Source organism: Cupressus sempervirens, chromosome 11, assembly GCF_028749045.1.
Source record: "Cupressus sempervirens isolate cs-2001-9-10 chromosome 11, ASM2874904v1, whole genome shotgun sequence".
Taxonomy (NCBI): domain Eukaryota; kingdom Viridiplantae; phylum Streptophyta; class Pinopsida; order Cupressales; family Cupressaceae; genus Cupressus; species Cupressus sempervirens.
The window spans coordinates 771,884,233-771,898,763 of NC_143128.1; positions in this window are offsets into that span (position 1 = coordinate 771,884,233).

The following is a 14,531-nucleotide window of genomic DNA, read 5'->3' on the forward strand; positions in this document are numbered from 1 at the left end:
ATGACACTTTATCTTAGTGCATTTGCAATAATGCATGAAAATGATGTCTAAATAGACTAGAAGAAACATAAGACTAATACAAAAGGTAATACAAGTCATGACAAATCATCTGAAGCAATGAAATCGATCCCTGAACCTGAAACAACCAAGATATCCACCAGAATGCAAAAAAGTAGAAGATTGAATAGAATGTGCTTGGAGTAGAATCTGGAAAAACAACTAGCATCAATGGAAAGAGCTTAGAAAGAACTTTCCAATGATATAAAGAATTTCCAAATCAGAGATCAGATGCTCAAGATATGCCTCCCAAAGTGCAAAATTGATCTCCTAAATTTGATAGCAGAAAAAGCCATCAAAACTGAAAACTAACTATACCACTATGACGGTCTCAGAACTAGCTTTCTGATAATATCACATTTTTAGAAAACAAAGTTTGTATGCCCAAAATATGAGCAAAAAGGTGAAAGTAGGTCCAAACAGAGGCCAAGGAGGTGACAAAAAGTGGTGATGTAGTGTTGATGTAACACTGACATCAGCAAGTGATGAGCCCAAATTTGATGGTGAAACAGTCATCAAGGCAAAAAAATGCCAAAAATATGACACCTGATGTCGAAAAGAAAAAACATCCATTATGTCAAAAAAAACTAGTTCATCGGCAAACAAAGGGCTAGTGCTAAATTAAAAACCGGTGGCCAAAACAAATTCCATGTTTGAAAATACACCATGTGGGAAATAGCATGAGCATAAAAACCCGCAAAATTGCCAAGCATGGAAAAAATCTGGGTCTTATGCAACATCTACTCCAAAAGATGTCTCCCTCTAAAAGACTTGTGCTAAGGTCATTAATCAGACCTGAGGCCGCCAAACAATGCATTAGAAAATGTCAAACATCCAACCATGGTTGAGATGTGTATGGGACCAAACAATGACTTTGCCTTCCACATAGAATCTGAGGAGCCTTTCAAAGGGTTTGTATAGTATGACTTTCATGTGCATTGGGCATGGAGAAAAATGTTGATGTGACCAAGAAAGGAGGCACAAAGCCTTGTGTCAATATCTTGGGAGAAGAGCCCAACGAAAACATAATGCATTGAATCAAACAGTCAACAAGGAATCAAGCTGAAGGTCGATGTTAGTGGGAGAGCTTCCAAGTGCTCATACAAAATCACAGGGAGAGCTAGCAATGCAAAGGAAATTATCGCTTGACGTACATATTGTCCATGTCAGATTGTTGTCGAGAAGATCAAACGACAGAGGATCAATGGGAATGACTGGTTTTCTAATGGCTTTCTCTAGATTTTCTTAGAAAGCCCGAGGTGAGGCCTATGAAGAAAAGACACAGACCACCCTTGCCACAAGTTCCTCCAAATGATTCGTCCACCCTTGAAGACAATGCAAAAAGTAGAGCAAAAAATGCCAAAGAATCCCAAATCCGCTAGTAATTAACTCACCGATAGCAAAGAAGATCACCCAAGATGCTGCAAAAGTCACCTTCTCCTCTAAATAAAGCCAACCACTATTAGGAGCAATAAAATCACAAAGATATGGAGAAAAATAAACTGTAGTGGAAAATCCATAGAAACCACGTCATCTCTCATAACCATGCAAAAAATAACATTGGTAAAGCCCAACACATAGTCCACCAAGGACGTGGCAGTAGGTGCTAGGTGCATGGACTGGAGTTAAGGCCTAAGGAAGGTGATTGAAAGGATTTAAACCACCAAAGAATGTCAATAACTAGCTAAAGTTTCTCCCAAAATTATGCTCCAAGCACAAAGACTCCACCAATTGTGCATGGTAATGGTGTGGGTTTTATGGGAATGGGACAGTCCTGTAGGGGTGACAACCTACAACTTTTGAAATGGCCCCAAAAATCATGCCTTCCCATTAATGGAGAAAAAAGAAATGTTAATCTGCAAAAAAATCATGCCTAATAAATCGTGGTGGTCTCTTTGTCCTTCAACCACATCAAAAAACAAATCACAAAGTATGGGCTCCAAAAAAGAGTGTGGGTCAGAGGGGCAACGACATGAAGCACTTCCATCAAGCATGTGAAGCATGTGGGCTTTAATAATGTGAAATAATAATGTAGTCGATCAAAAAAAAGGAAATCCCAAACTTCACCAAATTAGGTCGATAAAGACCTCCAATCGGTCGACTCCACCAATGCAAAAAACACCATGATTAGACCGCTGCACATAGACTCACGAATAGTTACAAGCATAGTTGCATTAGAGAAAAATGTTTCAATACCATGATTAATACAACAAGATTATAATCAAAATAATATTTTGATAAAATAAAACTGTTTCCTTGATTTACGTGCTAGGAAAAATGTTGTGCGTGCAAAAAAAAATTGCCACAAATTTCAATAGCATCCAAAGTAGACGTATTTTTTATGGAAATGGGGGTTTTCGAGCACTCTTAGCTCAATGATGATGTTCGTTTTTGCTCAAAGTGCCTCAAAAATTAGTGAGCCCCCAGATCCAATAAAAAAAAAAGCTAAAAGCTCATATCTGAAAACCAATGTCAAATCTGATGCCAAATCTCTCATAAACAGAACAGGGGCATGAAGACCTGGAGCTTTGATACCATGTTGGAGTTGATGAATGATCAACCCCACAACTCCCAAGAATCACCTGCATGCAAACACTTATTACAGAAGGTAGCAAAAAAGTAGATTGCTATAATCAAAAGTGAATGAATTGTTTACAATGAGAGTTCATCCTTATAAAGGAGATCAAAACCCTAAAAAGGTCTAACCTAGGTTGCATCAAAATAATTAATAAAAGAATTAATTATTAGATGCCTAAATTTTAGCTTAAGCAACTAGAGTTAGAAAATATCTAATTACTCTAATAGCAAGCCTCTAGAAACAACAACTCTACATTGAGACAACCCTTATTCAAGAAATAAAAAGGAAGTATTTTTGGGTGATGCAAGATTTCTCTTACACCCAAGATGCTCCTACATCAAACACCAGGGGTAATTTTAGAAGCAACCTAGTCACATCTCAGGTGTTCAGAGGAAAACCAAGATGGTTAACCTCCTCCCTTACTAGCCATGATGATTATTCTATTGGCCTCCTTTTCTATTTGATCGGGTACCCTTTATAAGTTTTTTTCTTGTACTTTTACCAACATGATTATCCAGTATCTCCTCAATCTCCTTTGTAGTTGGACTAGCTACTGGAATACTCCACTATGCTTCTGCAACTTCATCTCCATCACCTTCTTCATAATACTCTATCAAATCTGAAATGTTAAATATTGGTGAAATATTCAATTCAGCAAGCAACTCCACTTCATAGGCATTTCCAGAATCATGCCTTTTCATTATATTGCATGGTCCAAACTTCTTCATTTCAACTTATTATATGTACCTATTGGAAAAATGCTCCTTTCTCAAATGAACCATGACTTCATCTCCAATGTAAAATTCCTTCTACCTCCTTTCCACATCTGCCTTAGCTTTATATTGTGTATTTATCTTAATAATTTGCTTCCTCACCCTCTCATGGATATTCTTCAAATGTTTAGCAAATTCTTCTACTTAAACACTACTTATTTCTCCTTTATCCAATTGCTTCAATTCAGAAGCATTTTTGAGATTTCTCCCATATACAATCTGGAATGGTGATTTATTAGTACTCATGTTGAAAAAATTATTATATGCAAATAATGCATGTGGTAAAATTAGATCCCAACCCTTTGGTTTATCTCCAACCAAGCATCTCGGTGAATTTCCCAAACTCTAATTCATAAATTCGATTTTTGATCAATTTGTGGATGATGTGATGAACTGAACTTTAAATCTATCTTCAATTTCTTCCACAATGTATGTTAAAACACCCAACAAACTCAATATCTTGATAAGAAACTATGGTCTTTGGTAGACCATGTAGTCTCACCACTTCTCTGAAAAAATAACTCTGCCACATAAACACCATCACTTCTCTTCTTGTAGGGAATAAAATTTTCCATTTTCAAAAATCTATCAACCACCACAAATATGGTATCATACCCTTACTGTATCCTTGGTAAACCAAGAACAAAATCCATGCTGACATCTTACCAAGACTTATATGGTCAAGTAAGGATGATATAACCCAATATTCTATTAGCATGAATCTTGATGGTATTCCTTTAGAGGAGTATCCTAAGCATTGCCAAAGCATATGGAGATTGGTAGCATGATTGATATGTTGCATTCATGACTGTGTTTGTCATTGATGACAACATAGTATGGTTTTTGTGAAGACTAGTAGAGTAGCAGATAGAGATCAAGGTCGTATGGACAGAGGTTTGATGTTCATGTCAAGTGCAATTAAGGATGTGTTCTAAACTATTTCTTGATGATGAGGTTGAATGTGCATCAAGTAAGTCGAAGATATGCAGAATATATGCAAAAGATATGCGTCATTATAGAGAGCATTATACAGACAAAGTATCTAAGAAGCAATTTGTGATGAATGGATTGTATCTCCTAACAAAGATGGAATCATGATATGTGAAGTTAGACAATGACAAAAGACAACCTGATGATGATGTTAGTGAGTGCGCAAAGTCTAGAGTCACATGTGTGAGAAGTTGTAAAGACTTTTAGTCGACAGTGTTGTGTGGTTAAAAAATAATTAATTATCTTAATGTGGTCCTATTATAATTAATTATGAAATCCTCAAGGTTGACTCATGGAATTATTTTGAGGAAATGGTATAAAGGAAATATGGTTTCCTTGTTTGAGAAGCATAAGTAGTGAGCATCAAGTGTGAAGAGTGTGAATAAGAGCAGAGTGTTTGGTAAATGTGAGTAAGCGATGCAAGGGATTATTGGATGGGAAGTTGGCGATCCAATATCGAGAGAAGAAGAAGAAGAAGAAGAAGAGTCTAGTTGACAGGACAGAGGAAGAGGAAGTACAAGTACAATTCATTTTTATTATTTTGTAAGGAATAACACAGAGATCATTTGGACAACAGGTTCATTGTCTTGTCCCTGAAGTTGTTTGAAATTTGGACAGTGGGTCCATCTACCTTCTACAACTCCTAACAAGGTTGGAATCTCTTAATAGGGATTCAAAGTCTCCTAATAGGGACTGATATGTACTGAATGTATTTCATTGACTCCTAACAAGGTCCATCCTCTCGTAAAGAATATTTATATTAGTACATCATTTTGTGGGTACCATTACCACTAGGGTTTTCCCTATGATCAAGGGTTTGCCTAGTTAACATATTTGGTGTTATTATATATGAGTATCATGTATGGTTGTTGATTATATTGCTCATATGGTTAAGGATTAATAAAGTTCATAATTGTTATAATAATTACATAAATGATTCACCCTCTTCCCCCCCCAGTTATATTGGTGGACTTTACATTCTAACAATTGGTATCAAAGCATCATGTCCTTGAAGAGAAACCTTAATAGATTTGGGAGATCAATGGTGAGTCACGTCAGAAAAGAAACTCTTAATTTTGATGGAGTTAACTATGACAGTTGGAAGGAAAAGATGGAGACTCATTTGCTATGAATGGGTCCTGGATATTGGATTTTGACAAAGGATAACAAAACAATTGTGGAAGAAAGTAAGCTTGTGGAATGCAATGAAGCAAAGAGAGATCTATTTATGTGCAATATGAGAGCTAGAGAAGCTTTACTGACAGCTCTTCTTGAATGTGAATACATTCACGTAAAATCACTAGAAACATCTCATAAGATTTGGAAATTTTTAGAATCTACTTTCAAAGGAGATAAACATGCAAAGAGAGTAAGATTACAAAATTGGATATGTTTGTTTCAAGATGCTAAAATGTTAGAAGATGGCTATGTGAGAAGCTATATCAGTAGGATGTCTGAGATTGTTGCAAGAATCAAATCTTGTAGTGGATCCAAAGAGGAAGATGAGATTGTGTTAAATTTTTTAAAAATTTTGACACCACCATTCAAGCAAGTAGCACAGATGAATAAGCTTTTGATACCCTATACTGAGAAATTTACCAAGGAGACTTTCGTGGAAGATTGAAAGCAACAGAATCAAGTTTGAGATAGTCTGGAGAATTAACAAGAGTGGAGATGACTCTTAGTGCTTTGAGTGTTTGTCCCTCCTTATCTGGAAGCATAAGTACACATGGAGATTATGCTAGCAATAGTAGAACCAAATCTCAAGAGGACAAAAAGATTGAAAAAGGTATAACCTTGCTCATAAGAAGAGAACTAGATGGTAAGAAAATATTTAAATGTTGGACTTGTAATGAATTTGGTCATTATGCTTTTAAGTGTCCTAAAAGAGAGAAATTATTAGAGAAATTTCAAGCTTGGGAAACCTAGAGATTGTTTGTATATAAATGAGGATGATGAATCTGAGGAAAGAGTTCAGAGTGAAAGTGATGATGAACTAGGATTTGTGGCTATAAAAGAAGAAAGTTCTAAAATTGAAGTTAGAGAAGAAAAAGCTATAGTTTCTCAAGTTGAAAATAAATATGATTAGATCATAGGTAGTGGTTGTTCACATCATATGACTAGTGATATGAACAAGTTTGTTAAATTCAAAAACCATGATGGAGGTATTGTTAGAGTTGGAAATAATGCAGCTTGTCACATCATAGGGATATGATCTATTACTCTTGATGGGAAGACTAACACTGATGATGTTTACTTTGTTGATGGTTTAAAGCATAATTTGTTGAGTGTTGGACAACTAGTAGATAAAGGTTATCAATTTCAATTTACAAAGAAGACTTGTATAATCAATGATAAGGATGGTAAGCTAATAGGAACATATACAAGGTCTAGAGGTAATGTATTTCAATTGAATCCTATTGAGATAACTTATTTGGTTACAAAAGTGGATAACAATCAGTTATGTCATAGAAGGTTCTACCATATAAACTTTGATAACATTGTGAAGGTGTGTAGTACATTTGCAGTCAAAGATTTTCCTAGAATCATGAAGCTTGCTAATGTTGTTTGCAAAGAATGTATCATGGCTAAGTAGAAGAAGGTATCATTTCCTAGCAAGAAGTTCATTACTATAGAAAAACTAGAGATTTTTTATACATATCTGAGTAGCCCTACTAGAAGAAGAAGATTCTATGGAGAAAGGTACTTAATGATTTTTGTTGATGGTTTCACTAGAATGATGTGGGTAGCATTTCTTAAAGAAAAATCTGAAGCATTTGAGAAGTTTAATATATTCAAAAATAGAGTTGAGAATGAATCTAGCATAAAGATTATATGTTTGAGATTAGATAGAGGTAGAGAATTCACTTCTAGAGAGTTTAACATGTTTTGTGAAGAAAAATGAATTAAGAGCCGGTTATCATCACCCAAGACCCCTGAGCAGAATGAGATAGCAGAAAGAAAAAACAGATAAGTATTAGAGGCAACAAGAGTAATGATGTTTGAGAATATGTATCCGAGACTTTTTGGAGAGAAGCAATTAATACAACAGTATACACCATGAACAAAGTACAAATTAGAAAAGGTACAAATAATACTCCTTATGAATTATGGTTTGGTCATACACCTTTAGTGAACTATTTCAAGATTTTTGGAAGTAAGTGTTACATAAAGAGAGATGATGATGTTGGTAAGTTTGATCCAAGAAGCGATGAAGGTATGTTCATTGGTTATTCATTGAAAAGAAAATATTACAAAAGTTTTAATCATAGAACTAAGACAATTGTTAAGTGTGCAAATGTGAAAGTTGATGAAAAGTTTGGAGTTAAAGAGAGAATAATAGATTAAAATTGTAATGAGGAAGAAGACAATCCTAGATTTTTTGAGAAAATGCATAAGTTTTCTTTGAGACTAACAATGACTTGTAGAATAATGTACATATTTTTGAGCAAAGAGGAGAACCTAGATCTAAACCAAGAGAAGAGATAAGAGTTTAGATAGCAACTCCTACACAGAATAGGAACCTAACAAAGAATCACCCCGTAGAGCAGATAATTGGAAGTAAAGACAAAGGACTAATGACAAGAACTCGAGTACATGAGGAATTATGTTTGATTTTTCAAGTTGAACCTAAGAGCGTAGATGAGGCATGCAAGGATGATCATTGGATTCAAGAAATGAAGGAAGAATTGGACCAGAGTGTGAAGAATGAAACATGGGAGCTAGTTAGTAGGCCTAAAGACAAGAATGTTATAGGAAATAAATGGGTATTTAGAAACAAAATGAATGAACAAGGTGAAGTTGTGAGAAACAAAGCTAGAATAGTATGCAAAGGTCATTCACATAAGGAAAGAATATATCATGAAGAAACATATGCCCCTGTAGCCAGAATGGAAGCAGTAAGAATGTTTTTGGCTTATGCAACAAATAAGAAGTTCAAAGTGTATCAGATGAATGTCAAATTAGCCTTTCTGAATGGAGAACTTGAAGAAGAAGTCTATATTGAGTAGCTTGGAGGATTTCCTTTGATAGATGATAAAGACATGGTATGTAGATTGTAGAAATCACTATATGGTCTAAAGCAACCACCTAGAACTTGGTATGCAAGGTTGGACAAATAATTGGAAAAACTTGGATTTGCTAAAGGTACAACAGATAGTAACTTATATTTCAAATAAATTGAGAATGGTTTGCTAATAATAGTGATGTTTGTTGATGACATGATCTTTGGAGGCAATGATGAAGCAAGTAATAAGTTTGTTGAGAGATGAAGAATGATTTTGAGATGAGCATGATTGGTGAGATGAAGTTTTTCTTGGGTTGACATATTATGCAGAGTATAGATGGTATTTTTATATCACAAGCTAAGTATTCAAAAAAATTGTTGAAAAGATTTGGCTTGGAAAGTTGTAAGCCTATTGGTACACCAATGGTAACTGATCACAAGTTATCTAGCAAAGATGAGACACCTATAGTTGAGTAGAAGAAGTATAGATCAATGATTGAAGATTTGTGATATATGACTCACACTAGACCAGATATAACAAATGCAGTTGGGATAGTAGCAAGATTTCAAGCTAATCCTAAGGAGTATCACTATGCACCACTGAAAATGATATTCAGATTTTTGAAGGGAACACTTGATTATGGATTATGGTATGGTAGATCAAGTGATTTCATTTTGTGTGCTTATACTGATATAGATTGGGCAGGAAGTATGGATGACAAAAAATATACTAGTGCTGGAGCATTTTTGCTTAGAGGAAGATTGGTTTCTTGGTTGAGCAAGAAATAAGATTGTATTTCACAACAACAACAAATAATTATAATCAAATCATGTGGATCAAGAAGATGTGAAAGGATATTGGGATAGAATTTTCAGATTGTGTTTTCATACATTGTGACAACACAGGTATAGTGAGTATGTCTATAAGAATCATGTATTGCATTCTAAGACTAAATATATATCTATTAAGTATCATGTTTTGAGAGAGAAAGTTGTTGAGAAAGAAATTGAATAGGAGTATGTCAATACAAAAGATCATATTGTAGATATCTTTACAAAACCTTTGCCTAAAGATACATTTGAGTACTTGAGATGTATGCTTGAGGTTATGCTCCTACTTACTTCTTAGTAGATGATGTAGAAATTGCATTAGTCCAATGGTATAGAGCACTATTGTTTGATTGGACTAAATGTTGATGCTTCCTATATGGGGGAGTATCTGAGATGAGCAGTGTGATCTAGGACTCTTGGTAGCTAGTTTTGAACAATGTTTTTGGACACTTGAGCTAATTGAAGACTTGGAGCAGATGACTGACATAATGAAGCCTTTGTCATTGATGCCAATGGGGGAGAAAATCATGCATGAAAAACACCTCCTTAGTATTATGGGGGAGAGATTGCATAGAGATGCACCATGTATGGGGGAAACAATCCTCTAATGGGGAGAGATTGATTTGTGGGGGAGAGATTGAGATCTCCTATGTATAAGAGAAAATAATAATGATGTCAATGGGAAGTAACATTGAATGGGGGAGAAGCTGAGAGTTGTTTAGTGTGTAAACAATTGATGCCAATCCTAAAAGATATAGAACAAAGTTGTGTTCTAGAGGATTTTAGATTTGATCGATGAAGAGGATTTGAAAAGAAAGAGAACAATAGCATAAAAAATAGAGTATTGTTTTGGTATTCTTGTAACTTATATGTTTTTTAGCTATGTTTTCATCAATGCCAAAGGGGGAGATTGTTAGCATGAATGCTGATGGTATTCCTTTGGGGAGATTGTTAGCATGAATGTTGTTGATATTCCTTTGGGGGAGTAGCCTAAGCATTTCTATAGCATGTGGAGATTGGTAGAATGATTGATATGTTGCATTCATGACTATGTTTTTTTATTGATGACAACATAATATGATTTCTTTGAAGATTAGCAGAGTAGTAGATAGAGATCAAGCTCGTACAAACAAAGGTTTGATGTTCAGGTCAAGTGTGGTTAAGGATGTTTTCTAGATTGTGTCTTGATGACAAGGTTAGGTGCACATCAAATAACTTAAAGATATGCATGATTTATAGAGAGCAGTAAACAAATAGAATATCTAAGAAGTAGTTTGTGATGAATGAATTATATCTTCTAACAGAGATGGAATCATGATATGCAAATTTAGACAATGACATAAGAAAGCCTAATGGTGAAATCAATGAGTGCATACAGTCTAGAGTCACACATGTGAGAAGTTGTAAAGAGTATGAGTCGACAGTGTTGTGTGGTTGAGAAATAATTAATTATCTTAATGTGGTCCTAATATAATTAATTGTGAAAGCCTTAAGGCTAACTCAAAGAATTTTTTTGAGGGCATGGTATAAAGGAAACATGTTTTCCTTGTTTGAGAAGCATAAGTAGTGAGCATCAAGTGTGAATAAGAGCATAGTGCTTGGTATGTGCGAGTAAGCAATCCAAGGGATTATTGGATGCAAAGTTGGTGATATGGTATCAAGATCAAAAGAAGAAGATTAGTTAGTTGACAAGACAAAGGAAGAGAAAGTACAAGTACAATTCATTTTTATTATTCTGCAAGGAATAATATAGAGATCATTTGGACTGTGGGTTCATTGGTCTTGCCTCTGAAGCTGTTTGGACAGTGGGTCCATCTACCTTCTATAACTCTTAACAAGGTTGGAATCTTCTAACAGGGATTGATACGTACTAAATTTATTTCATTGACTCCTTATAGGGTCCATCCTTTCACAAGGAATATTTATATTAGTCTGTCATTTTGTGGGTACCATCCCCACCGGGGTTTTTCCTCTGATGAAGGGTTTCCCTAGTTAACATATTTGGTATTATTATGTATGAGTATCTTGTTATGGTTGTTGATTATATTTCTCACATGGTTAAGGATTAATAAGGTTGATGACTATTATAATAATTGGATAACTGATTCATTCCCCCTCCCCCCCCCCCCCTCTTAGTTATATTGGTGGACTTTACATTCTAGTATATTCTGCTTCACTCCTTTCGCCATCTAACATACTCTACAATGTTGCACAAACTTCTTCACATCTTGCTACAACTATGGCCAGTAATAATTCTTAGCAACTAAAGCAATGGTCTTATCTCTACCAAAGCGTTTAGCCAACCCTCTATTATGCTTCTCCTTGATGAGATTCTCTCTCATAGAACTTATGGGAATGCACAACTGGCTTCCTTTGAACAATAGACCATCTTGGATAATGAAATCCAACCAAATTGTCCTATTAAGTGTAATAGGTTCTATACAAGCCTTCCAAGCTTCATCAAAATCACGATCCTTTGGATACAAATTCTTGAGTGCTTTGAACCCAACCACCTCAATCTGCATCTCTGTCAACTAAAGTTGTCTTCTACTAAGAGCATCTGCAACTCTATTAGACTTCCCATTCCCATGTTTCAAAACAAATGTATAACTCTGCACAAAACCAACCCACTTCAAATGCTTTGATTCAAATTTGGGGGAGTATCCTAAGCATTGCTAGAGCATGTGGAGATTGGTAGAATTATTGATATGTTGCATTCATGACTGTGTTTTTTATTGATGACAACATAATATGATTTCTTTGAAGATTAGTAGAGTAGTAGATAGAGATCAAGCTCGTACAAACAAAGGTTTGATGTTCAGTTCAAGTGTGGTTAAGGATGTTTTCTAGATTGTGTCTTGATGACAAGGTTAAGTGCACATCAAATAACTTAAAGATATGCATGATTTATAGAGAGCAGTAAACAAATAGAATATCTAAGAAGTAGTTTGTGATGAATGAATTATATCTTCTAATAGAGATGGAATCATGATATGAAAATTTAGACAATGACATAAGAAAGCCTAATGGTGACATTAGTGAGTGCATACAGTCTAGAGTCACACATGTGAGAAGTTGTAAAGAGTATGAGTCAACAGTGTTGTGTGGTTGAGAAATAATTAATTATCTTAATGTGGTCCTAATATAATTAATTGTGAAAGCCTTAAGGCTAACTCAAAGAATTGTTTTGAGGACATGGTATAAAGGAAACATGTTTTCCTTGTTTGAGAAGCATAAGTAGTGAGCATCAAGTGTGAATAAGAGCATAGTGCTTGGTATGTGCGAGTAAGCAATCCAAGGGATTATTGGATGCAAAGTTGGTGATATGGTATCAAGATCAAAAGAAGAAGATTAGTTAGTTGACAAGACAAAGGAAGAGGAAGTACAAGTACAATTCATTTTTATTATTCTGCAAGGAATAATATAGAGATCATTTGGATTGTGGGTTCATTGGTCTTGCCTCTGAAGCTGTTTGGACAGTGGGTTCATCTGCCTTCTATAACTCTTAACAAGGTTGGAATCTTCTAACAGGGATTGATACGTACTAAATTTATTTCATTGACTCCTTATAGGGTCCATCCTCTCACAAGGAATATTTATATTAGTCTGTCACATCCCCACCGGGGTTTTTCCTCTGATGAAGGGTTTCCCTAGTTAACATATTTGGTATTATTATGTATGAGTATCTTGTTATGGTTGTTGATTATATTTCTCACATGGTTAAGGATTAATAAGGTTTATGACTATTATAATAATTGGATAACTGATTCATTCGCCCTCCCCCCCCCCTCTTAGTTATATTGGTGGACCTTACATTCTAGTATATTCTGCTTCACTCCTTTCGCCATCTAACATACTCTACAATGTTGCACAAACTTCTTCACATCTTGCTACAACTATGGCCAATAATAATTATTAGCAACTAAAGCAATGGTCTTATCTCTACCAAAGTGTTTAGCCAACCCTCTATTATGCTTCTCCTTGATGAGATTCTCTCTCATAGAACTTATGGGAATGCACAACTGGCTTCCTTTGAACAATAGACCATCTTGGATAATGAAATCCAACCAAATTGTCCTATTAAGTGTAATAGGTTATATACAAGCCTTCCAAGCTTCATCAAAATCAGGATCCTTTGGATACAAATTCTTGAGTTCTTTGAACCCAACCACCTCAATCTGCATCTCTGTCAACTAAAGTTGTCTTCTACTAAGAGCATCTGCAACTCTATTAGACTTCCCATTCCCATGTTTCAAAACAAATGTATAACTCTGCAAAAAACCAACCCACTTCAAATGCTTTCATTCAAATTTCCTTGACTATTCCAATGTTGCAAAGCTTGATGATCATTATACAAAACAAACTCCTTAGGAAGAAGATAGTGTCTCCACTTCTTCAATGCCTGAACTATAGCATAAATTCTTGACCATAAACATAGTATTTTATTTCAGCATAATTCAACTCTTACTAAAATAAGCATATGGTCTATCTTCTTGGCTCAAAATAGCTCCTATTGTAGCACTGCTAGCATCACAGTCTACTTGAAACACCTTGTTTAAATCAAGAAGTACTAAAATATACTTCTTTGTAACTCTATGTTTCAACAAATTAAAACTCTTATCTACTCCTAGAATCCACTTAATTTCTTTTCTATCCCTATCATTCTTTTAGTCAAGGGTTCACAAATACTATTAAAACCTCTTCTAAACTTTCTGTAAAAACTAGAAGTCCATGGAAAGATCTAAGGTCATTCAAGGATATCCTTCACTTTCTCAACATCCATTTTCAGACCTTCTACTAATAGTACAAATTCTGAGTACACCAACTCCTTCTTCACAAAATTACACTTCTTTAGATATATTAGCAACTTTTCTTCCCTCAACTTATAAAACACCTTATGAATATGCATCAAATGCTCCTCCAATATTTTACTAAAGATCAAAATATCATCTAGATAAACAAAGATAAACTTACCTAGAAACTCCTTCAGTACCTCATTCATGAGCCTCATGAAGTTCTTGGTGCATTGGTTAGCCCAAAAGGCATGACTAAACACTTTTACAATCCTTCCCTTATATTGAAGGTAGTCTTCCACTCATCTCCTTCTCTTATGCAAATTTGATGGTGCCCACTCTTCAGATCTATCTTTGTAAAATATATAGCTCCACTCAAACAATCTATAATATCATCCATCCTTAGCAATGGAAATATGTACTTGATTGTGATCTTGTTGATATCCCATGAATTTGTACACATCCTCCATTCTCCATTCTTCTTTGGTGCTAATATTGATGGT